This window comes from Lontra canadensis, unplaced genomic scaffold, assembly GCF_010015895.1.
Source record: "Lontra canadensis isolate GAN:19392208 unplaced genomic scaffold, GSC_riverotter_1.0 scaffold5, whole genome shotgun sequence".
In the NCBI taxonomy this organism is placed as follows: Eukaryota; Metazoa; Chordata; class Mammalia; order Carnivora; family Mustelidae; genus Lontra; species Lontra canadensis.
The window spans coordinates 32989525-33016722 of NW_022630999.1; the positions used below are offsets into that span (position 1 = coordinate 32989525).

Genomic DNA, 27198 nt, shown 5'->3' on the forward strand with positions numbered 1-27198 from the left:
TTAGTTTCCTCACATAGTTGAATATACACTTGTCATATATGACCCAGCAATCCCGTCCCAAAAGAATGGAAACATGTTTACACAGAACTTTGTATGCATATATTTACAGTATTTTTTTCCATAAATTTTATTGACTAGAAACAACCCAAATGCCTTTCTACTTGGTGAATAGATAAATAAACTGAATTACATATATTCAATGGAATACTTCTCAGCAATAAAAAAAAAAATGACTCTAGATACACACAACTTAGATGAATTACAAATGCATTATATTGAGTGAAATTAGTTTTTCTGAAAAACCCACGTTCTGTATGATTCCATTTATATGATGTTCTGGAAAATGAAAATTACAGAGACAGAAAATAGATCAGCGGTTGCCATGGACTGGGTGGGAGGAGGGGTTGATCACAATGAGGCATGAGGGAATTTGTGTGTGTGTGACGGAAACATTCTGTAGCTTGACTATAGTAGAGTTTGCATGACTGTATGCATTTCTCAAATCTCACACAACCATACGCTAAAAAGACAGAATTTTACCTTACGGAAACTATATTTAATACACCTGAGTTAAAAAAAAATACATAGGCTGACTGCTCTGCTTCTGCCTCAGAACTTTGAACTTATTATTCCACTGCTCTCAATCCTCTGTTGTTGATAATGGTATTTCTAGGCTTAACTACAATATATAAAGGGACGCATTTATTTTCATCTTTTTAAACCCTGCTTTCTAAATCTGAAGTCTCCTATCTTCTATTAAGCCTGGACAATTTTCAGCATTATCTCTTTGAATATTCCCTCTTCTATTTTCTCTACTCTCTCTTTATGTAGCATCTATTAAAGATAAACTTGATCTTTCTCATTCTTACACTCCTTTCTATATTTTCCACCTTTTTATCCTCTAGTTGCATTCTGGAGAATTTCTTCAGATTCACTTCTCAATTTTCAATTTTCACCCTTATTGTGTCGATCTGCTTTTTAAACAATCTACTGCCTTTTTAAAGTAAAACTAGTTATTGAAATAAAAAATACATACACAACTATACATAAATCACAGATTTCAACTCATTTTCCACAAAACAAACACTGAGACCACCACCCAGATCAAGAAATTGAGTGTTGCTAGCACCAGTAGACCTGTTTTGCACCCTTTTTCAGTTATCCAGACACCTGCCAAGGCAACCACAATTCTGATTATAACACCATAGGTTAGTTATACTAATCTTAAGCTTAATAGAAATGGAATTTTCTACTTGAGCTCTGTTGGCTTCTTTTATTCAACATTATGTTTGTGAGAGCCATCTCACCATTGTGTGCAGCATTCATTTTTCACTGTGGTTTAGTATTCCATTGTATTAAGACATTACACATGATCCATTTGACATTTATGTAAATGTGGGTAGTTTCTCATTTTAGGTAATTATGAATAAAGCCATGTGAACCTTCTTGTACATGTCTTTTTTGTGTATGCATCTCTGCATTCCTGTGAGTACCTATCTGGGAGTAGAATTACTGGGTCACAGGATAGATTCATTTTGATATTGTGACAAACTGCCACAGACAAAGTGGCCTAAGACAACAAAAATTTAATAACGTACAGTCTGTAGGTCAGAAGTCCCACATGAATCTCACTGGGCTAAGAGCAAGATATTTGAGGGCCTACCTTTCTTTCTGGAGATTCTAGGAGATAATCCATTTCCTTGTCTTTTCCAACTTCTAGAACCCACCAGCTTTCCTTGGCTTACACCTGACTTCCTCTAGTAACTTCAATATGGATCCTTCTTGTTTCATCCATTCTCTCTTCCGACTCCTTCTTCCACTTTTAAGGACTCCTGTGATTACAATGGACACATTCCAGCAATCTCCCTCTTTTAAGGTCAGGTGATTTGTGAACTTAATTCCTCTTTGCCATGTAACCTAACCCAGGTTCTGGAGATTAGGACACCAATATCTCTGGGGATCCATTATTCTACCACATAGAATATGTGTATGTATATATATATATATTACTCTGTAATAGTTCTCTAAATTATCTCTACCAATTTACACTCCTATAGCAGTAGAGGGGAGTTCCATTGCTTGATATCTTTGCCAATACTTATTTTATTTTTTCATTTTACTCATTTTGGTGGATTGTTATCTTACTGATGTTTTAATTTGTTTCTTTTAAAGATGGATTTATTTATTTATAGTTGGGGGAGAGGCAGGAGAGGGAGAGAGAAAATCCTCAAACAGACTCCCTACTGAGCTTGAAGCCCAATGTGGGGCTTGATCCCAGGACCCTGAGATCATGACCTGAGCCAAAATCAAGAGTAGGCTGTTCAGCCAACTAAGCCACCCAGGCACCCCACTGATGTTTTAATTTGTATTCCTCTGATTACTAATAATATTGAATATCTTTTTCAGTGCTAAGTGGCTTTTGGAAAGCTTTCTTTCTGAAATACTTATTTTAAGTCTTTTGCCCATTTCTCTATTGAGTTTATGTCTTTACCATTATTCTGTGGTAGTTCCTTTGATATTTTGTCAGATATACATACTGTAAATATCTTATCCCATTCTATGGTTTGCCTTTTCACTTTCATAGTGGCATTTTCAGACAAGCAGGAATTTTTATTTCTAACACAGTCCAAAATGTCTTTAATTAATATTTTATAGTTATTCTACTTAGGAAATCTTTGCCATGAAATATTTTCCATATTTTCATGTAGAAACTTTATTGTTATATTTAGATCTGCAATATACCTGGAATTTTTTTTATAATGTGAGATATAAATCAAAATTCATTTTTCTCATATGGGTATCTGATTGATGAAAAATTAAATTATTGAAAAGAGACTCTACTTCCTACTACATTTCAGTTTCACTTCTGTCATAAAATGAGTAAACATATGTGTGTGTGTGTGTGTGTGTCTTCTTTTCTTTTCAATTTGAAATGCAATGCTTTTCCTTTTTAACAGGTCAGTTAATTTTGTTTTCAAATAAATTTTTAAAAAATTTCCCAATACTACCCTGTATCTCTGTAAATGGCACTTTAAGTATCTAAAATTTACTTTTTAATATATTCTCTATCATATAGTTCCATTATTTCAGACTTCTGGGGCATTATTCCCATTTTGCTATATCTGCTGTTCTCCTTATAGTGGATGGCCTTCCATGGTAATTTTAATTTTTGTATGAGATCTTCTTTTCTTTCTTTTTTTATTTTTTTTTAAGATTTTATTTATTCATTTGACAGAGATCACAAGTAGGCAGAGAGGCAGGCAGAGAGAGAGGAAGGGAAGCAGCCTCCCTGCTGAGCAGAGAGCCCGATGTGGGGCTCGATCCCAGGACCCTGAGATCATGACCTGAGCCGAAGGCAGAGGCTTTAACCCACTGAGCCACCCAGGCGCCCCAGTATGAGATCTTTTAAATGAGCATTGGTTGTGTGTGCATTTGTGTATAAGAGTCACACGCAGTACAAGTTTGGGCTTAACACATGAAAGTTTATTTTTCTCTCACGGAAAGTCAGCAGCTCCTTCCAAGCTGTGATCTGCCAATCCAGTTGTTTCCATCTAGGGGCTAAACTATCTCAAGATGGAGCTGCCACTGTCACTGAGGAATTTTTCATGAAGGCCAGATCTCATGCCTTCTCTTCTATGCTTTGGTCCAAAAGTAACCCATGTTACTTCCACTTCAATCCACTGCTTAGAAATAGTCACATGGTGGGATGCCTGGGTGGCTCAGTCAGGTAAGCATCTGCCTTCAGCTCAGGTCATGATCCCAGGGTCCTGGGATCAAGTCCCACATCAGGCGCTTGCTCAGTGGGGAGCCTGCTTCTCCCTCTCCCTCTGTTTGCTGCTCCCCCTGCTTGTGCTTTCTCTGACAAATAAATAAATAAAATCTTTTTTTTAAAGAAAAAAAAAAAGAAATAGTCACATGCTCCTAACTAACTGTAAGTGGCCTGAAAATTGTGAGGAACATATGAATATTTGGTGAACAGTACATGTTTCTGCTTTTTAATCACTGAATACTCTTTTGCCCCCTTCTTTCCAGTTGTAGAACACATTCAAGCCATCCCCTCCCCCAAGGGAAGCTACCCAAAGGTCCATCCATTCATTTCATTCAGTTTAAATTCTATCATATTCGGACATGGTTCCTCTTTGCCTTGAGGTCTATGAACCAAAAAGTAAATATTTGCCCCTCTCCCCAACACAGCAATAGAACACCAGCAGGATAATTTCAGGGAAAACATCTATTCGGAAAGGGGGAAAAGGAAGATACATGTTGTGATGGCCCACTTCAATAGGGATAGGAACTTCTTGATTGTTATTTAGTTTCTTTAGGAATGTTCTATAATACCCACTTCTGGGAAGGCACATTCTTCATTTAGTGGTGTCCACTGACTCTTCTTCATGATGTACTACTTTCTACTCTTTGTTTGTTTGAGAGCTGATTATCAGTAGGGATTTATGCGTGCACGAGTGTGGTAGTCAGTCATGTGTACCGCAAGTGGTGAAAGTATTTCCAACGTATGTTTTAGGCATTTATCAGTACAGGACTGCTTTTATTAAACACCAGTTTCTCAGCTGGAGATTTTTATGTCATTCAAGTACTGTAAATTTAGACTCCTATTCAAGGGAGAGGAGGGAAAACTGAATGGGAAGAAATCAGAGAGGGAACCAAACCCTAAGAGACTCTGGATACCAGGAAACAAACTGAGGGTTATAGGAGGGAGGAGGGTGGAGGATGGAGTAACAGGGTATTGGGTACTAAGGAAGGCATGTGTTGTGATCAGCTCTGGGTGTTATACACAACTGATGAATTGTTGAACACTACATCAAAACTAATAATGTACTCTACGTTGGCTAATTGAAAATTAAAAAAAATATGGACTCATATTCATCTAAGCAACAAGCTTGGGGATGATTTCTCAGCCACAGAGCATTCAGTTAAAGCTTTTCTTATCCCCTTTCCAACTCCGTTCCCCAGAGGTGATTCATATTCTGAAGATGGCTTGTGTCTTTCCTATTCATGTATTTATACTTCGACTAAGTGTCTAAAACTAGTATATAGTGTTGATCTGTGGTTTAAAATCTATACCAATTCACATTATATTACGGTTATTTACTGCAGTCTATTTTCTTCACAGTAAACATATTATCAAGATTTAAATATGCTGACAGATACAGATCAAGCCCATTCATTTTAATTGCTGTATAGTAATCCACTATAACATTTTTTCCCTTTTTCAAAACTCAAAAACAACATTTTTTCCATTTTTCTATTCATGGAAATTTAGGTTGTTTCCAATTCTTCACTATTATAAATTATTATTGCATGAATATTCCTTGTACACATTTGTGGAAGTGTCTTTGGGCTATATACACTTATGGGGTTATAGGATTTGGACATCTTTAACTTTATTTAGTGTTAGTAAATTACTATCCTAAGTGGTTGTGCTAATTTATAGCCATAAGCATTTTGATAGAGAATATGATCTTGACTTTTCAATATCCAACTTAAAACGTGGTTTTGTTAGATCTTTTACCTTTTTTCCATCTGATACAGAAAGTTCTCTCATTATGGTTTTAATTTGCAATTACAAGATTACTATGAGTTTGAACTTTTTTCCCATGATTATGGTTTTTCAGGTTTCTTCTGTGAATTATCCATTTTTCTATTGCAATTCAGTCTTCCCTTTATTTGATTTATGAGGAAGTTTTATAATTTCTGGATGTAATTGTCAGCTGTGAATTTTAAGTATTTTTTTTCCAGTTTGTGGTTTGGAGACTTTCCTTAGGGTCTGAAGAAAACCTTACTTGATTAAGATTTCTGTAGTCTGTCTGCTAAAATGTATTGCTTATCCTTTTCCACCTTGTTATAGTGTGGTGTGGACACCATAGGAGTAGGTGAATTTTCCATGTTCTTCTGGGACCCATGTAGACACTGCTCTTGAAGCTAGACTGATCTTCCTAACTGATTTGTGTCTTTCGGGCTCTTGACTGCCAGTAGAATCTAGGGTGCACTGATCACCCAGACCTCCTGAACCATTTCACCTGACACCATCAGAATGAGAGCTAAAAAGACTGGAATCCTAAAATGTCGCCACTTGAGCAACAACTGACAAGCAGCCAGGAAAAGATTTCCTACATGTTTTTCACAGACTGAAAATTGTGCCTAGATTCAGAATCCCTGAATGAGAAACTTTATATTTCACATAGAAAAGTTACAAGCTATTCAAAAGATTACACAAGGTTTCTACCACAACTTGTAAGGTTTAATCTTTGAGAGAGCATCTCAGAAGCAGGAAACAGATTATGTTACAGCCACCCCACATATGATCTCTTGGTTGTTATTTAAAAAGCATTGGCGAGACTTAGCTGTGTACCCCCAGGCAATAACTGCTTTCTTTTGAAACCTTGTTCTCTCCAAATACAAAATTAGGAAAAGGGATTTGGTATCTAAAATTTTACCACTCTTTTTTTCTCTTACCCACACAATTTCTATTACTAGAAACAATTCCCTGGTTTAGTTGTTAATCTCAAACTTTGACTACCAAGTACTCTAATGAGGAGTCTCCATAAGATCTGTGCAGTAGTTCTAAGAAGCCTCCCAAAATGCAAAGCAGGGCGCCTGGGTGGCTCAGTTGGTTAAGCAACTGCCTTCAGTTCAGGTCATGATCCTGGAGTCCTGGGATTGAATCCTATGTTGGGCTCCCTGCTTGGCAGAGAGTCTGCTTCTCCCTCTGACCTCTCTCCTCTCATGATCTCTTTTTCAAATAAATAAAATAAATAAATACATAAAATGCGTAGCATTTGTAAATTCTCATTCTTTATCCTAGATTTTCATGTGAATTTTTTAGTCTGCTGCACATTATATCTGGATTTATTTTAATGTAAACATGATGTATTTGAAACTTAATTTTCAAGAAAGTTGAAGCTCCAGGAAGAGATACTGTGTTATTCTGTGACTTTGAATAGCCCAAGTTCATGTGTAAAAACACCAATGGGGCTATGGTTCCTGGAGCAAAGGCTTCCTATAGCCATATGTTTCACTACTGGCCAAACACATTCAGGGCAATTCAGTCGTATGGTCTATTTGTTGTCCTTTGAACTTTCTATTTCTTACCTAAAGATTTTTGCTGATAGCATTTTCCATTCCGGAATACTTCTCCTGTTAATTTTTCTGAGAACTTAAAGACCCTGCTTCTCTGATAAGACTTCCCAAGCTTATGGAGCTATTCTTTTTGTGCTCAGAGTATCTGCTCTTTTTGCTGTGGACTCAGAGCTCACTGTCTTGTATTGTTGGTTCCTGTATTGCGCACATTTATCACTAACTGAACTACAAGCTCCTGCAGGTCAGGTCCGTGTCTCAGACCTCCTTGTCTTTCTTGGTCCTCGTTAGGGCAATCCTTCCAGGTAGGAAACTTCTACTTCTTAAAAAAAACAAACAAACAAACAAACAAAAAAAACCTGTAAATATTTGTAGGCCATGATGAGATTACCCTCATAAAATGTAGAAAAAGAAGGGAAGGGAGAGAATTCATATTTTAGTTCATTTAGCTGCTGTTAAGAAAATAACACAGAATGGGTAGATTATAAACAGAAATTTATTTCTCACAGTTCTGGAGACTGGGAAGCCCAAGATCAAGGCACCTGCACGGTCACACTCTTGTGAGGGCTCTTTCTGGTTCATGGCTGTCACCGTCTCACTCTGTCCTCACATGTTGGAAGGGGTGAGGAAGCTCTGTGGAGTCTCTTTTATTTATTTTCTTATTTATATATATATATATATATATTTTTAAAGATTTTATTTATTTATTTGGCAGACAGAGATCACAAGTAGGCAGAGAGGCAGGCAGAGAGAGAGGAAGGGAAGCAGGCTCCCTGCTGAGCAGAGAGCCCGATGAGGGACTCGATCCCAGGACCCTGAGATCATGACCTGAGCCGAAGGCAGTGGCTTAACCCACTGAGACACCCCGGCGCCCTTATTTATATATTTTTAAAGATTTATTTATTTGAGATGTGGGGACAGGCAGAAAAAGAATCCTCAAGCAGACTCTCCACTGAGTGCAGAGCCCGATGTTACTCAAGGCCGTGACCCCTGAGATCATGACCTGAGCCAACACCAAGAACCAAGGGCTCAATACTCAACCAACTGGGTCACCCAGGCCCCCCTGTGGAGTCTCTTATAACAGCATTAACCCCATTCATGAGGGCACTACCCTCAGATTCCTATCACTTCCCAAAGGCCCCACCTCCAAATACCATTACATTGGCCACTGGGATTTGAAAACTTGAATTTTGAAGGGACACAAACATCCAGACTATAGCAAGAAGCTGACACTGACTGATGCTAACTCTGTGGATGCGCTGTGCAAACAACACGAACATGCTGTACATATTACACTCGGTCTTTACAACAACGCTGTGAGGTAAGTATCGTTGTTAGCCACATCTTACAGATAAGAATACTGAGGTTCTGAGAGATTAAATAACTCCCCAAAGATCACACCACTGTGAGTGAGCTGGAATGCTGGCCACTAATTCCCTGGTATTGGATCTTAAGTTCTTAACTATTAAGAGGAAAGAGAAATGGGAATATAGGTCAGACCAATTTAACATAAGTGGGGGGATTGGTGTAACACAAAATATTACCCGTGGTTAGGAGGTGGGAGGCTGTGCTCTTTCTTGTAGATGGAACTACTATTTTTCTAGCAGGAAGTAGAGGCTTTCTAGTCAAACGGTTGTCTTAATGAGGTCCAGGAGAGACTAAGAGGTCTGAGGCACGGACCTGACCTGGAGGAGCATGCAGTCTAGTTAGGAATATGTGTGTATAATACAGGAACCAATGATATAAGATCGTGTTCTGGGCTCAATTTAATAGGCGCCACTGCACAGCAAGAAGGCCCAAGGCACCGGTGAGAGGGCCAGAAGAAAGGGCAGTGAGAACACAAATTCCCCCAGAACCAACTTCCTTTCTTCTAGCTGACCCCTCATAAAAACCAAACTCTTACTCAACCTGTCAGTCTGATACCATGCCTGGCCTCAGCAATTGTGCCTGCTCAGCATTCCCACAGACGGATATCATTTTCCAGAATGGAGGGCAAAAAAATGATATTTTTCTTCTGCCATGATAACATCCCCACAATTAGGGGAAAAATAGCCAGGAACTGATATTTTACAAGGTCACGCTTCATTTTCTCTAGCTTGATGCAGCCCAGGGAGGAGGGTTTAGTTTCTAAGAAGCCAGTGGGAACTCTGGGGGGATGAGTATCTAGTAGAGTCTGTGCCCCCAGAGTTTGATGGGTCTTCTGCAGAGTCTCCTTAAGAGGGAGAATATGAAATTGTACAGCGAAATGGTTTAACATGCAGCCAGTCAGTGAGGTTTTGTTGGATCAATGAAGGCCAACTCTGAGTGTTCCCTGCTGGGCTTCCTAACGCCCTGGGACTCTCAGCTGAACTATCTATTAAGACTATTTTCCCAAGTCATTTGTGTTAGATTATAGGCTATAAACTGCTTATTGTTGCCCGTCCGCCGTAAATATAAAGCAATCATTTTTAATGCAAGCAGCTGTTGGGCTGGCTTCTTCAAGATGCTTTGCCCAGGGACTCACATTCTGCTGTTTTCTCCTTCATCAAGTGCTTTTCTGATTGTTTTTCTGCTCTGCTGCATACCACACACGTGGTGGTGGTGGGGGTATAAATTTTCCTTGCAGAGCTTTGTTTGGACACATGGTTTCTAAAAATATCCAAAAGGAATTGAAGGTGCAGAGGGGCAATTTAAGTCGTAGGAAATCTGGTGACTCAAGTCCTCAACACGGCATCTAATTTCTTAAAATGACCTTGGAAGCACCAACTCATTTTTTCTAATCTCCTGTGGTAAGATCTGGAATTTTGGATTATATGTATTGATTAAAAAATTCTAAATGTGCCAGGGTACCATGCTAGATGTTGAGGATATAAAAGTGAGCCAAAATTGACATGGTGCCTATTCCCTGCCTCTCCCCACCCCCAGTTTTACTGAGGTATAATGGACAAATAAAATTGTAAGATGTTTAAAGTGTACAATGTGATGATTTGATAAACATACACATTGTGAAAGGATTCCCCCCAGTGAGTTAATTAACAGGCCCATCACCTCATGTATTTCCTCCCCTCTTTTTTTGGCAAGAACATTCAAGTTCTATTCTCTTAGCAAATTTCAATTATATAACATAGTGTTATCAACTAGAGCAACTATGTTATATGTTCAATCTTCAGACCTTATTCATTTTTTTAAAAGATTTTATTTATTTATGTGACACAAAGAGAGATCACAAGTAGGCAGAGCAGCAGGCAGAGAGATGGGGGGGAAGGAGGCTCCCTGTTGAGCAGAGAGCCTGATGCAGGGCTCGATCCCAGGACCCTGAGATCATGACCTGAGCTGAAGGCAGAGGCTTAAACCACTGAGCCACCTCGGTGCCCCCAGACCTTATTCATCTTATACCTCAAATCTGTACCCTTTGACTAGCTCTATTTCCTCCACTTCCCAGCCCCTGGCAACTATTTTTCTACTTTCTGTTTCTATGAGTTCAATCCCCTGCCTCTTATAGTCTAGTAGGAGAGACAGACTGATCAAACAAATGCATAAATTGTGATATAAATATGAAGGAAATTTAAGAAACAAATAAAATGCCAATCTAGTGATTTGTGGAGATTTTCCCAAGCAAGCAGCATTTGAGCTGAGGGTAAGTTGAGTGAACTCTGCAAGGGAAGAGGGATAATGAGGACAGGATTTCCAGGAAGGCTTAAAGGCACATTCAATGGGAACGAGCATTGTAAGAACTAACTTAAGGGCAGGGTACTAGATTCAGAGGAGACAAATAGCCCAGTGGGGCTAGAGAGGCAAGCAGGGTCTAGATCTAGCAGGGCTATGGGGCCCTTGTGAAGAAGAGCTTGGGCTCCACCCTGAGACCAATAGGAAGCCACTGGTGGATATAGCCCTTAAGACGTTAGGAGGTAACTGCTGGTTTGCTTGAATCATACTTCAGTGAAATGTTGGGATAATTTACAGAGAGAATTATTTTCCTGTGCATGGTGGAGTTAAAGGGACCAAGGCAAGATATTAAGGCACCCAAGCAAAGCTACAACGAGAAGCCATTTTTACCCCTACACCTGAAGAGGCAAGGGGAAGAAGCAGTGACAGCTGGAGCCAGGATAGTGAATTGCCCTGCAGAGCTGTGGTCATGGAGTATCACAGATAATGACAGAACTGAAGCATTCCATTGGAAATAAATATTTCAAACTCTCTTGCCTTGTGCCCTCCAGTTTCCTGCTGGATCCTTCATTGACTGAACCTAAACAGAAGCCAGAAAGCCAAAGGAATTCACTGAGATCAGCATCCTCTCCCACACCCCAAACAGGTACAAAGAAGGGAGGTACTTATTAACACCCTTTCACAAATGAGCCAAAAGAGACTCAGACAGGTTAGACCAATTGCCCAAGATCCACAGATGGTAAGTGGAAAATCCCAGACTCAAACCCAAGTCTCCCTGCCTCTATACACCTATGGTCTTAACCACTACTCTATACTGGTTCTTACCTACATGGCACAGCATTATGCTGGGCCCTTTGTTTGGGGTTGGGAGGAAGAGTTTGAGACTTCAAAGAGTAGGAAGTGGTAAACAGTCGAAGGTGGCAAGAATCAATCCTTTCCCTCCCTGTGTGCATGTACTCTTCATGTCAAGTGAAGTTGTCTAATTTCTCTCTTCTTGAATTTGCCTCAGTGACTTTATTCTAATCATCTGAAATCTGAGATTTCTGAGGCTAGGTCACAAAAAGATTGGCAGTTTGCTCTTCCATATGCTCCCTCTTAGAGGACAGCTGCCATGCTGTAAGAAGTCTGACCCACACGGAGAGGCCACAGGTAGACTTTCCAGGTGGAAACTCAGCTGAGTTCTAAGCTGAGAGCCAACAATAAATGCAACCCATTTTAGTGAGCTGTCTTGGACATCCAGGCCAGTTGAGCCTTCAGATAACTAGCCTCGACCACCATCTGATTATAACCACATGTGAGATGTCTGAGCAAGAACTACCTGGCTGAGCCCAGCCAACTCAAGAACTGTGAGAGATACTAATACTTTAATTGCTTTAAGCTGCTAATTTAGGGGTGGTTTGTTATGCATTTATGGGTAGTCAGAACTTAGGGTAAGGTTTCTGACTTCATGGAAACATTATTTAGATAAATAGGACATAAGCATACCACACGCACTCCCTCTCCCATGTGAGTGTTAATAAGGAAACTTATTTTTTCTGGAAACTCTCCTTCCTCTGCACAAATCTGGATGTCACTAATTCTTGAGCCATCTCCTTGTTAGTCTGTAAGGCTTTCCCTTCCTGTGAATGCCTCAGGGTACAAATGAAAGGACCAGACAGGGAAGATGGGGAGTAACTTGTATCAAAGCTCCCTGCCTTCCCCTCCATCCCAGCTTCCGGCCACTCATGCTCTCCACCAGTATGGAATAAAGGTGTGTAACATACTCTAGGTGCTACAGGACTCAGACAAGAAGAAGGTAAACCAAGGTTGAAGCAAAGGAAGATTTGTAGGAAAGCTTTTATCAGAGAAAGGAAATAAAAGACTCATAAATTATCCTAGCCTAGGGCTAGAGTTAAGCCTGGGTCTAGCAGGGTTTCTCAGACTCAGCACTACTGATCTTTTGGACCAGATAATTCTTTGTTGTGGGGACTATTCCACGCATTATAGGACGTTTAGCAGCATCTCTGGTCTCTACCCACTAGATGCTAATAGCATCTCTCCACCAGTTGTGACAACCCAAAAGAAGTCTCCAGACTTTGCCAAATGTTCTTGGGGGCGGGAGGAATGGCAAAACTGAAAACCTCTACCCCCTTCCTTCTTTCACTGAAGACATTCCTTCTCAGATGGTGAGAAAAACCTGTGATTTCCTGCCACAGCTCTCCTTCACCCTTCCAGGTACATGACCAGCACCAAATTCTTTCATATGTCTCTACCAGATTCCCCTCTCCCCAGTCTTCCTCTGGTCAGATGGCACTCAGGCTCTCTGGGGGCTTTTCAGAGACATGACATGGTATTTCAGTCTGAGTTCATTCTATACCCCAGGCTAAGAATGATGCAGGCCGGATTAATGGGTGAGCCACTAGGCAGCTATCCAGAGCACCAGTCAATAGGGGCTCCCAAAATGTTACTGGCATAAAACTAGAGTAGGGATCCAGTTAACTCAGCTCTCCACACACGATGGTTAACAAAACTGGTGAGACATAAACTGGCTTGGCTGCAGTTAAACACTCCCTATACTGCCAACCTCTCTCTGTTGATATTTTTTTGTGTGTCAGTACATGGTGTGTACCAGGCTTCACCACTAACTTTGAGACGGGCCCTCTGAGAGTTCTGTGTAACCAACCAGACTACTGAAATTCTGAAACTGAAAAATTCATGATGCTGTATGTGGTCTTTTCTGGAGATGGCTTCTTAAAATGTCTACATTTAAAGAGTTTAATATGCCTCCTCAAGAAATTGTCTAGTTCAAAAATCGTGTGTAGTATGTACATGGAAAATATTTCCTTATTTTAAACATAAAAAAGCATTTACTTTTATTATTTTTTTCCATTCCTATTAAATACTGAACAGACATATAAGGAACAGACAAAATTGTGTAAAAAGGATCCAGGTTATTCACCTGACATGTCCAATGTCTCAGTCTGACAGGACTGCATGCATAGTGTTGCTGGGAGGTGAAGGGACAGAAACTCATAAAAATTGCACTGGACTTGTACTTCCCTGATGGCAAGTGATGTGGAGCACTTTTTCATGTGTCTGTTGGCCACTTATATTTCTTCTTTTGGAGAAGTGTCTGTTCATGTCTTCTGCTTATTTCTTGGATTATTTATTTTTTGGGTGTGAGTTTGATAAGTTCTTTATAGATCTTGGATACCCACCCTTTATTTGTTATGTCATTTGCAAATATCTTCTACTATTCCGTAGGTTGCCTTTTAGCCTTGTTGACTATTTCCTTTGCTGTGCAGAAACTTTTTATCTTAATGAAGTCCCAATAGTTCATTTTTGCTTTTGTTTCCCTTGCCTTTAGAGACGTGTCTTGCAAGAAGTTGCCATGGCTGATGTCGAAGAGGTTACTGTCTGTGTTCTCCTCTAGGATTTTGATTGATTCCTGTCTCACATTGAGGTCTTTCAACCATTTTGAATTTATCTTTGTGTATGGTGTAAGAGAATGGTCCAGTTTCATCCTTCTGCATGTGGCTGTCCAATTTTCCCAACACCATTTATTGAAGAGACCATCTTTTTTCCATTGGATATTCTTCCCTGCCTTGTCAAAGATTGGTTGAACATAGAGCTGAGCCATTTCTGGGCTCTCTATTCTGGTTCATGGATCTATATGTCTGTTTTTGTGCCAGTACCATGTTCTCGTGATGGTCACAGCTTTGTAACATAGCTTGAAGTCAGACATTGTGATGCCCCCCACATTGGTATTCTTTTTCAACATTCCCCTGGTGATTCAGGATCTTTTCTGGTTCCATTTTAGGATTGTTTGTTCTAGCTCCAAAAAATGTCAATGACATTTTGATAGGGATTGCACTGAAAGTGTAGATTGCTCTGGGCAAGATAGACATTTTAACAATGTTTATTCTTCTAATCCATAAGCATGGAGTGTTTTCCACCACTGTGTGTCTTCTTCAATTTCTTTCATAAGTGTCCTGTAGTTTCTAGAGCACAGATCCTTTACCTTCTTTAGTTAGGTTTATTCCTAACCATCTTGCGATTTGGTGCAATTGAGATACCACCTTGCACTAGTTAGAATGGCTAAGATTAATAAGGCAGGAAACAACAAATGTTGGTGAAGATGTGGAGAAAGGGGAACCCTCTTACACTGTTTGTGGGAATGCAAGCTGTGCAGCCACTCTGGACAACAGTATGGAGGGTCCTCAAGAAGTTAAAAGTAGAGCTACCCTATGACCTAGCAATTGCACTACTAGATATTTACCTCAAAGATACAGATGTGGTGAAAAGAAGGGGCACATTCACACCAATGTTCATAGCAGCAATGTCCACAATAGCCAAACTGCAGGAGGAGCTGAGATGTCCTTCAACAGATAAATGGATAAAGAAGATGTGGTTCATATACACAGTGCAATATTACTCAGCCAGCAGGAAAGATGAATACCTACCTACCATTTACACTGACATGGATGGGACTAAAGGAGATTATGCTAAGTGAAATAAGTTAAGCAGAGAAAGACAATTATTATACGGTTTCACTCATATGTGGAATATAAGACATAGTGCAGAGGAGAATAGGTGAAGGAAGGGAAAACTGAATGGGAAGAAATCAGAGAGGGAGCCAAACCATGAGAGACTCTGGACTCTGGAAAACAAACTGAGGGTTGAGGAAAGGGAGGTGAGGAGGATGGGGTAACTGGGTGACGGGTATTTAGAAGGGCACACGATGTGATGAGCACAGGGTGTTACACACAACCAATGAATCACTGAACATTATATCAAAACTAATGACGTACTATATGTTGGCTAATTGAATTTAAATTAAAAAATTGCACTGGAAACCTTTTCTTTTTACTCCCATTTATTTCCATGTAAAATCAGATCAAGATGAATCTTCAAAGTAATTTTGAAGTATAAATCAAGTAAAAATAAGAAACAGTCTGAAATTTAAGTCAGGAAATCGGGAAGAGCAGATTATCTATCTGACCTTAGGGTCTTGACGAAGACTGGGTGCTAACTGCAAGTATAAGAGTCTCAGATCTTTTTCAGCTCCATTAGGTAAGTCCAACTCCTCTTGTTTGAATTAATAATTCCTTAATGCACTGGCCAACCACTGTCTCCTGTACCCCAAGCAAGAAAATGCTCATCAGTTATTGGGGTTGAAGAAGTCTCCCTCCTGTATGCTTCCTATGTGCAATCTCAAGGTCGCGAATGTGTTACTCCTGGTCCTGCAAGAAGCAGAGGCCAAGAAAGAATTAGACATGCAAGAGATCCACTGGAAAATGTCTGTAAGAGATGCAGAGGGGGAGTTTGAGAAGGTAAGAAGAGATATCTGACCACAATGCAGGGCTGACCCTGTGCAGGCCAGAGGGAAGGAAGGATAGGCAGCTGGGTTGGCAGAGTCTCGGACTGTAGCACAGAGCTAGGACATTTTTGACCAAGCTGAAGGAGAGTCCTAGAGCCAATGTACATAGCACCTCATAAGTATGGGCCTGACTTAGTACCCTTCTTGTGCTCAATCATTGGGTGAGAGTAGCCCAAGGGAAACAAAGCCTCAGAGCAGATGGCATGGTAGATTTGGAGCACAGCATCTGGGGCTGTTTATCAATTATAGTCACAATGACACAGTAGGAATTCTGAGTGGTGCATCTTCAAGGCCACCATAGCTATGGAAGCCTTAGTGCAGCAGAAGGCCATGGGTGAAGAGGACAGTAGAGGAAGGAAGAGGGATATCAGCAGTTAAAGGAGGCCAAGACTGATTTGACCCAGTTCTGCCCGAACCCAACTTACACCTTAAATGAGGGTTGGGACTACTTAGAGGCTTCTGACTCCTGAGTCCCAGGTGAGCACCAATAGCCACCAAATCAGCTAGTGAGTAATAGTTTGGAAAGCAAGCACCATTGACCATATTTTACCTAAAAAAATGTAATTCAGGTTTCAAACAACCAATTTTCAATTTGATTTTGGGATTGCAGACATACCAACACAGGGGACTGTCAACAAGAGAGTATTTTCCCTCTTATAATGAAATAGCAATTATCAGAGAATATCCAATAGTAGGATAAAATACCTACCTTTACACAACTGATACTGTTATATAGCTGAGAAAATGCAATGATTTCTCTTAGAAATATTGATTAAGTGCCTCATGTGTTGTCAGGAATTGTCCCAGATGCTAGAAAAAAGGTAGATATATTTGGAGTTATTCAAAAAATGAAAAACTAAAAAATGCAGGTACAAGTCATAGGGAGATAGATTTAGATTTGAAATACCAAAAAATATCTTAAAATTTTTCAATAATTCTGTTACACATCATCTTCCATTGTGCTTCCCAGGTCTTTGGTCATACAGCTGTTGTCCCATTGATTGCCCTGTATTCCAGTTAGTTATTTATGGATTTCTTTTCTCCTGAGAGTTTCCAAAATCTCCAAGGAACACATGTATTAATTCACTAATTAAATAACTCATCGCTCATATATTTATTCAGCAAAGGTTTTTTGAGTGCTTTGTGCCTGCTGTTGGTATCTGGGGAGGCCAAAATAAATAAGACAGAAGACCTGTCCTCCAGGAGCTCAAGTAAATTAGGGAGAAAGATGATGAGACATCAGTATAAATCTGAATAGTGTGTGCTATGGTGGAGGTATTTACTGAGAAAAGCAGGAGCATCAGGAGGGAATACCTTGTTCTGCTGAGGGGGTGTCAGTGAAGGAAATTCATCATAAAATTGCTGACTCTTCAGCTGTATCATGAAGGACAAGCAGAAGTTATCCAGGATTTTATCCCTAGTTTCCAGCACAAAACAAGTCCTCAATTCATCTCTGCAAAAATGAATAAATGAATGATACATAAATAGAGTGTAACCGAGAGTATTTTTTCCTGACCAGCAATAATTGCCTGGCATCCTGGTAACAGCACCTCACTGCTGGCTCCAGAAGTGGGCCCATGACCCAGGTCATGGCAATCACATGAACAGCTCTGGTCAGTGACTGGTTCAGGAGACTGGACATGGTTGAACTTGGTACAGTGAAACTCATCTAAGGACCTGCTTGAGCAACTGAAGGATAGACTCTCTCTTTTTGCTGACTGGGAGCTGTGAGGTTGTCAGTCTGGGGCATCTGGGGACCTCTTGGTTGAGAGAAGTCTGCTGAGGGTGAGCAGGGAGCAGGGGTAGCGAGGGAGAAATTGTGTCCCGTTAACGTTGTTTTGGCTCCTGGATCCGACAGTATAACAAGTAGGTCTACTCCTTAACTGTTCTTTGGGTGATCAGTAAATTCCCTTTTGGGGGGGTATGTATGAGGTGGGGTTTAAGCCAGTTTTAATTGGCTCTTCTATTACTTGTGGCCAAACATGTGTTAACTAATAGAGATAAATAGCTATTTATAGTATAAATTGCTTCACAAATTACTGAGTTCTTCATTTCCAGAATGGTTCATTTAAAATCAAGTCTATCAGAAAAGGAAATGCTACATTACTAGAGAATCCTAAGTCTTTTTCAGCTTTGCTGATTGAGCTTAGGTTTCTGTCTGTTACCTATGGAAGAGAGTGCTTGTGAAAGAGAGAGAAAGAGAGAGAGAGAAAGACAGGAGTGGAGGAGAGACTTGGCACCATAACATCACCAGATTGCCCAGCATCATTTCGGAATTACAATTTATTTCTTGTGAGTGACAAAATATACCCAAACCAGAAAGAACTGACACACTAAAATTTTTATTAGAAAGAATTAACAAATGTGCAGGTTGGCTGAGAGAAAGAGATGTGGCACTGAGGTATAGCGGCTGAAAAAGATATTTCTTCTTTTCCTTCCTTCCCCTAAGTGCACCATCTAAAGGAGGAATTACTATCAAACACAAACATCCTCACCACAGTGACAACCTTGGCAGGGACCAGAGGAGAAAGTGCCCACTGGCCCTGTTCCCAGGGGTCTGAGTCAAGAAGACAGGAATCTGTGTAGCACATCTGGGGCAGGAGAGCAGACGCCTAATAGAAGCCTAGGACCAGAGAAGGTGCGTTTTATGAAACAGAAATACAAATAAATAGCTGATACCAGAAGACAGAGCTTCTCCTGACTATTAAAAACCTCTGGTTCTATTTATAAAGATGACATGTTCCACAGAACCAGTTTTCTCTGTTACTAATTGAGACTAAAGCATCAACATATTCCAGGCACATGTGGGAAGGGATGAGATGTGGGTTCAGGACTCCGACCTCTTTAATGAAATTACTCTGCATCTGGGTCAGGACACATGCAGTGTGATTTGTACTTTTTCCTCTCAGTAACTAGGAGAGACATAGATGCATATTCTTCCTCTAGATTTCTAGCCCTTCTCATCTTCCTGTCTGTTTCATCTTTCTTCTTTTTGGCTTGTCTGCCACCCCTACATCTTTTTCATTCTCTTCTAGCAGAGAACGCGCCTGGCTGCTTAAGGGACATGGATTCTGGTTTGGAACTGGCTATTCAACTTCAGGTGTCTTATTTAATCTCTCTGGACTCCAATTTTCTCATCAGAAAAGTGGGCTTAGATAAGTGTTTACCCAATTCATGTTTCCTGAAATATGAAAAACTGGGTTGCCTGCATGGATGTTGAAGACCCTGAGACCTATTTCAGTAAAGAATCATATTCAGCTTTGTTTTGTCAAGGATGGCTCAAATTCATCTGAGAACAAAACCTCTTAAAAAAAAACAAACAAACATGGGGACACCTGGGTAGCACAGTTGGTTGAACGTCCAACTCTTGGTTTTTGCTTGGGTTGTCATCTCAGGTCCTCAGATTAAACCCCATGTTGGACTCCAAACTCAGTGAGAAGTCTGCTTGAAATTCTCCCTTCTTCTTCCTCTGCCCCTCTTCCTATGCTCTCTCTCTCTCTCAAATAAGTCTAAAAAAAATAACATGTAGCTACATGTCACTATTCTATGGTATACAGGTTGAAAATTGCTGGTTTTGGGCAATCCTTGGATTGGTTCTCTAAACTTTCTTTTTACCATCCTTCCATTTAGAATAGTTAGGAACAAAAATTACACTTCTCAGACTTGGGCAGCTAAGGTTTTGTATTTGGATTACATCCTACCAATGAAATGAACTCATGGGATATGGGGAAGATATTTTCATTTCTTGCCCAATCCTGATGGATACACTAACCTAGACGAGCTCTAAAAGTCTTGTTCAACTCTATGGGATTTTTATGTTTTCTCTCTCAGCCATACCTCTTCTTAGGCAAAAACTTCATTTAGCTATCATGAATCTGGTTCATTTATTTATTTATTTATTTTCTGAGTTGTAATACATCCCAAGAAAGAGACCAAGGACAAATTAGGAAAGAGTGAATGCTAGCTGGGGGTCATCTTGCTCTGAAATTTCCATCATCTTCTATAGTTCATTTCTGATTTAGTGTGCTATAGTTCATCTTGGGGTCTTACAGCAATTCCAAAAAAAAGAGAGGCTTGCTAAAAAGTTGGAACTATAGCCATGATGTCCCATTATGAGGCCACCATTATGAGGCTGGGTTGAGCTGGGTACACAGACTGTTTCCCTTCAGCATCCCCTGTTAATTTTATTGGGATGATTATATTTCTCATCACATTTCAGGAGCATCTTAAATGCTGCTCTACTTCAAGAAGACAGTCTAGGATGGGCAGGGCCTAGCTCTGGCTCCCTGATGGCTTCATAAGCAGCTTGGTCAGGACAAATAACTACTGTGTCCCTTTGATTATCTGGGTCTAAAATCAATGAAGCAGCGTTTTCCCTAGCTGCCAGTACTTTAGACAAAGAGCAGATCTTGTATGTAGTGTGGTGAGTTTTAAATTTGAGCTTTTTAAGTGAGTGTCAGATGTTACCAAACTCACTCCGGAACCTGATTCCATGAAGGTTAAACCCTGGAAGCTGGACTCATCAAAACGTGAGATGAAGAGAATTTCTGGGTGGATGGTCCCTTGACAAAACTGGAAAGTGGTTAAAATTTGTCTTTTTCTCCTTCCAAATGACAAAAGTTCAGGTTTCCAACTTTTAGCACTAGAAAGCTTTCCCTATTCTCCTCTGCCCCTTAGAACTGTGCAGTGTTTTAAGTCTGTCCTTCTCAGAGCAAGGAAAAATAGTAAGTTCATTTATCCTGAGGCTGTTGTTTTAACCCTGGCATCCCATCAGTCCTGGATAGCTTCAGAGAGCATAAATGCCAGGGTCCCACAGCTAGAAACCCAACACTTGGTCTTGGATGGGGCCCACATATACTAACTATTCCAAAGCTCCCAAGGGTTGAGAACCACTAGGGTATTGTTACCTAAACATGCCTCTTCAAAGAGAATCATGGAAAAATTTCCAGGGATCAACTAATCTTCTCCCATTCCTACTCAAAATTTCCATAAAGCAGATTATTGCCATTCACTTTCATTTGCAAGCTTCAAGGTAACCAAACCAGAAGTACAGCTCTTTCCATAAATAAGAAGTTCATAAAATCTTGAGATAATGCCAAGGTTACTTCAACATAAAGCTTCTATCTAGTAGCTGGTACTTTGTTCTAGAAATTCTGTGCCCATTCTGCTTCCTGGCTTGACTTATGCTCGATTATCCCACCCCTGAACACCCTCAAAACCTGGTTTTCATCCTTTGCCCGGTATCCTGTTCTTCACCTAATCCTCCAGTACTAACCTGATGACAAACACATGGGCTTTGAGTTAGATCTTGTACAAGTTTTGACCTCACCACTTTGTAACTCAGGATCCCTTGGGAAAATTATTTGGAGCCTTGGTTTCTTCACCTGCACAGTAGGAATGATATTTCTTATTCTATCAGTTCAGACTTTTACACATAGTAAATATTCAACAATTGTGAGGCCTCTTTCCCTTCAAATCTCATTGTTTACTTTGTACTTATTTCTACCTATTGTTTATATGACCATAGCCCAAAAGGTTTTTAAAAGCAGGATTTAGAGTATCAGTATAAAGATGTTTTAGGCACAATAAGACCTCTTAGCTCCCACCATAAGGGGTCTGACCAAGGCATTCAGGACAGTGATGGAATGGAGGAAACTAATGGATTCAGTGGGAGGAGTGATTTGAAGAAACCCTTGGTAGTCACCAGTGGGAAGCTGAAAAATACATCCAGAGAAGACCTGGAAAGGGCAGACCACCAGATATCCAAGTAGGAAGCAGAAATCCTGACTGGAGTCTGTTTCAAACCACAGACTCTGAATTTAGGGAAGAAAGCATTAAAAACAATAAATTACCTAAAATGGCAAATTTAAGATTCAACTGCCTCAAACTGTAACAACTTAGGCACTTGTAAAAGAGAAATATTCCAGATGGCAAAGTGGAAGGATGAATTATAGAGAAGGAAGTGGCTAATATCCTGTGCAATACAAAAAAAAGCTTTCCTTGCAGGAGCCAGGCTGGGGAGCCTGGTGTTTCTGGAGACAGAAGCGGGGTGCCATTTGATCAGGGTCAGCTGGCCCCACTGGCCAGCCCTAGGTGCTCAGGGTTCAGGTTTGGTTTCAAATTGCTTTCTGTCTTCTAAGAGATTCTGGAACAAATGACCTTGGTGTCATAGGAGGGGCAAATAGAGTGACTTCCTAACATGCATAGGACTTTTATTTGACTTGGTCCATCTGGCCTCACTATTTCATTCAGGATCCCATGGGCCTAGATATGATTTCAAATTGCATCTTTTTTTTTTTTAAGATTTTATTTATTTATTTGACAGACAGAGATCACAAGTAGGCAGAGAGAGAAAGAGAGAGGAAGCAGGCCCCCCACTGAGTAGAGAGCCCTATGAGGGGTTCGATCCCAGGACCCTGGGATCATGACCTGAGCTGAAGGCAGAGGCTTTAACCCACTGAGCCACCCAGGAGCCCCTCAAATTGCATCTTATACTTCTTATCTTATACATCTTATACTTTTCATCTTTTACTTCCCTTTATATCAGGTGACTCCAGCTCTGGAACCAAGGGGATTGAATCTGAATGGGTAAACTGGAGACAAGTGAAGGAATCCAACTGCATCCCTGTCAAAGGGTCCTTAGTTCTGGCTTCTTAAAATGTAGTCCTCAGACTGCATGATCTGACTATATGATGCCTCAGTATCACCTCTGAGATTACTTGAAATGCAACACCCTGGCTGCTCTATAGCAAGCCACAGACACTAGTCTTTGTTCTGCAGGATGGGGGTCAAAAGTGGTCAAGACTAAGGCTTCCTTCAAGAGATACCATATGAAATTTAGAAAAAGATGAGAGGGTAAAACTGATTACTATACTCAGAAATGCTTGGTAACTCAGGATAAAAATAAGTACAACACACCTAAATACAGGATGATAGTGCATGATCAAAGTAGATGTCATTTGTCAGATTGTTTATGCCTGTAGAGAAGGAGATATGATAGTCTGTGCAGCTTATGCTTATGAACTCCCAATGTATGGTATAAAGGTTGGCCTGAAAAATTATGATGCATCATATTGTATGGGCATGTTGCTGGTCTGCAGGCTTCTCAACAGGTTTGGAATGGACAAGATCTATGAAGGCCAACTGGAGGTGACCAGAGATGAATACAATATGGGAAGATTGATGGCCAATGTGGTGCCATCACCCACTATCTGGATGCAAGGCTTGCCAGAACTACTACTGGAAATGAAGTTTTTGGGGCACTCAAGGGAGCTGTGGATGGAGGCTTGTCTACACCTCACAGTACCAAATTATTCCCTGGTTATGATTCAGAATGCAATGAATTCAATGCAGAACTACAATAGAAGCACATCATGGGTCTGAATGTTGCAGATTATATGTGATACCTAATGGAAGAAGATGAAATACTTATAATAAACAATTCTCTCAATACACAAACAATGCAACTCTAGACATGATGGAGGACATTTTTAAGAAAACTCACACTGTTATATGAGAGAATCTATTCTATGAGAAGAAGCCTAAAAAAGAAGTGAAAAGGAAAAGGTGGAACCATCCCAAAATGTCTCTTGCCCAGGAGAGAAACTGCATAGCTCAGAAAAAGGCAAGCTTCCTAGCACCCAGGAGTGGGCTGTTGAGAGCTAATAAACCAAACCACATTTTTCTATTAAGATTTTTCAGGTAAAGATAATAAACTTATCCATCAAGCAGCTTAAAAAAAAAAAAAGAAAAGAAAAGGAAATCTACCAAATCAGAACCTGCATTTTAACATGAACTGCTAAGATGTTTCATATGTATGTTAAGGTTTGAGAAACAACATACTCATAGATTTTATATGCAAAGGAAGAATACAGACCCCCAAAGAGCCCAGTATGCATCATAAAGGACATTGCCTGTGTCTAATTGTTTCAACAATAGTGCATATCATGGAGTCTACAAATTCCTAATAGCAATGCCAAGGCCTTGATCCCTAATAATAAAGGCCTTTTGGCCTGAAACAGGGTCCATAAGCAAAGGGCCATCCAGCACTCCATCTCAGCCTCAGCTATTCTGTTCTATTGTTTCTCCTTCTCTCATGGAGCTTTCCATGCCAAGTGAAGGAAAGTGATAACATGACAGAAAGTTGTATAAAACTGGTTTGCTATCACATTCAGAATAGTTCAGATTCCTTATTGTGGTCTCATAGGGCCCTTCATTCTCTGGGCCTGACTACTTCTTAAAATTTATTTCTTGCCCTCTGTAATGCTGCTCCAGCCATTCTGGCTCTTTTATTTCTGGAACACACTGAATTCATTCCCAGCTCCTAGCATTTCCTGTTTCCTCTATGGGAATGCTCTTTCTTTCCTCCTGTCAGCATTGCTGAGTCCTCATCGCTTATGTCTCAGCACAAACAATGCTTTTCTAGAAAGACCAAGCCTGCTACTCTGTTTGGGATGCCACCCCACCTATTTTGTCTCTATCAGATTATGGGATTTTCCTCATTGAATTTAATGTTACCTGGTACTCTCATGTTTATATTTACCGATTTACTTCTCCTCCCCTACACATATAAGCTTTAAAAGAGCAGGGAACAGATTCCTCTCCCTGACTGCTACATCCCAAGTGTTTAGAATAATACCTGACAAAGTATTTTTTCAAAGAATGTTTACTGAATTTGAGTGAATGATAGCACTGGGGTGAAACTACTGGCTTTTCAAGGATCTGTGTATTCCTGTTTTCTCTGCTCTAATCACTCCACTCATGCCCACAGATAACTCAGAAGGGCTTAGATGGCAGAGCCTGAGTCAATCATATTTTAGGTCTGGCCCACAAAATTGAGATAGGTCACAAAGTGGTCACTTCAGGGCTGTGTAGTATTCCAATTCAATACAGGTCTGTAAACCCTTATTGACTGCCTATGTACAAGGTACTGTGAAATACAAAGGCAAAATATAAATGCCAAAGGCATCCCAGGAAGAGTATAGAAGCAAGAAAGGGGGTTGGGAGAACTGCAAAACTTGGTGATACCAAATGCAAAGTGCATGCACAGTTTGGACAGACAGAAGAAAAGAAGGTTAGGGAAGGAACCAGAGTGCTTGTAATAATACATATCTTTGAGGTGCTGGACCTACTTTATGTTCAAGGACAGATGCAAATATCTCAAATTCTTTTTAGTTGAAAAGAGCCAGCAGTGAGTTTAGCTGAGAGCATGTTGCAACCTCTAGCCCTCCTCTGTGCTCCCTTTGGGTACCACGAGTACTATACCCAGCAATCTCAAAATCCCTCACATGCTGGACCCATTAGGCACTGCATACTCCACTGTCTGAGTCATTTCCCCTCTGCCAATAGTGACAAACCCAGAGGAACTCTCCACTAATTGAATCTGAAATGACTCACTCTAAACCAGGGACTTGAAACTTGAAAATCTCAGCAGCAATACCTTGGCAGTAAGACTCTTGGTTTAAGTTGTCCGGCTTATTGTTTGGGGAGCCAGTGGGCGTAAGGAGATAGAGTAGAGGGTATCTGGGAGGAGGGCTTTGGAGCAGGACTTTTGGGTTTTCTCAGAGAGCTGGAAAGACAACAGCATCCACTGTATATCATTGATTGTTCGAGCTCCCAGCTGGTTGCCAAGTGCTAAAAAATGACACTCAGACACGTTTTGTTTGGCACACCTAGTTTTGTTCATAATATTTGATGCAGTATTTAAAAATAAAGAGCTTTCACATTAAATTCTCAGATTTCTGGATTCTCTCAAATATTTAGAAAGACCTGGCAATAACCCACTACAAGTGAAGAGAGCATGCCCTTTATACAGGCTGTATGCTCCCCAGGTTTCCGTGGTCTACACCTCAACTTTTACATTCCTAGTGCTCCTGCACTTATACCCAGAATGCCTCATTGGTTTATTATCCCTTTTGGCTCCTATAGGATTTCAGTTTGCAACCCCTATTCTGACACCATCATTGAGAGGACAGACTTTGATGACATTTTCAGTAATAGGAATGGACCTCAAAGTATGATCATTATGGAAAATTTCATCTGATCAGTGCTAAGAAATTTATTAGAAAATAATATAATAAAAGGGCATGAAAATGACCAATCTCTACCCTCCATTTCTTCTCTCCTAGAAGAATACATAGTACTTACATTTGAGGCTGGGGTTATGTTTTCTCTACTGTCTTATGTTCTTCATTATAATTACATCATGGTGTATATTTAACTAATGCCCAATAAATAGGTAAGGAATGATACAGTGTTGCTGGTCAAAGTCTTATGCATCTGGTATCCTTCCCCAGAAGATCTGACACCCAGGGTTTGACATCTTTTGTTCTTTTTTTCAACCATTCATATTTTAATGGTCTCCTTCCTTCCCTATGTACTTATCTGCCTATTCTAAGAAGCATTCCATGACTTCCCCAAGTTGGAAATACTAGCTTTCTATGCTTTATTTAAAATTGGTACTTATTTGTTTTTATTATGTAACTTCCTGAGTTTTTATTTCCCTCATGGGAAAAGCAACATCTACGTCATAAGATCATTATGTACATTATGTCTGGGTGTGGTGAAATAACCATTGTAAACACTTATATATCACTTACTATATGCCAGGAACCCTTCCAAGTTCTTTGTGTATGTGACTTATTTAATCTATACAACATTGTTGTAAGGTAGGTACTGATATTATAATCCCCATTTTACAGACGAAGAAGCTAAGGCAATAAAAGCTTAACTAACTTGCTCAAAGTCACCAATCAAAAAGTGCTGGAGATGGGCTTCAAATGCCAGAAGTTGGACCAGTATGTATGGCCCTAGCCACTACATAATACTGCCTCTCTTCTGAAGTGAGGTCTATAATACATAGCCATATTCTTTGTGATTAAAATAGAAAATTGCCTTTCCTTACCCATTTTTACTAGTGCTGTTTTGCATTGTTAGTTACATATAGCCGATTGAATCCTGTTTGCTTTTAAAGATTGATTTGACTAGCTGAAGAGAAAGGTGGGGAGAGAAGTCTAAAATAAGATAAATAAAACTAGAGGTGGGATCCAGTCTTTCCTTCTTTTGCCTTATTTAGGCAGGAAATTCTTCAGGCAGAGAACACT

At 40.1% G+C, this 27198-nt stretch overlaps 1 pseudogene; it reads left to right on the forward strand.

Moving 5' to 3' along the window:
* Nucleotides 1-23852, forward strand: part of LOC116864429 — a 40183-nt pseudogene extending 16331 nt beyond the window's left edge.
* The last annotated feature ends 3346 nt before the right edge of the window (nucleotides 23853-27198 follow it).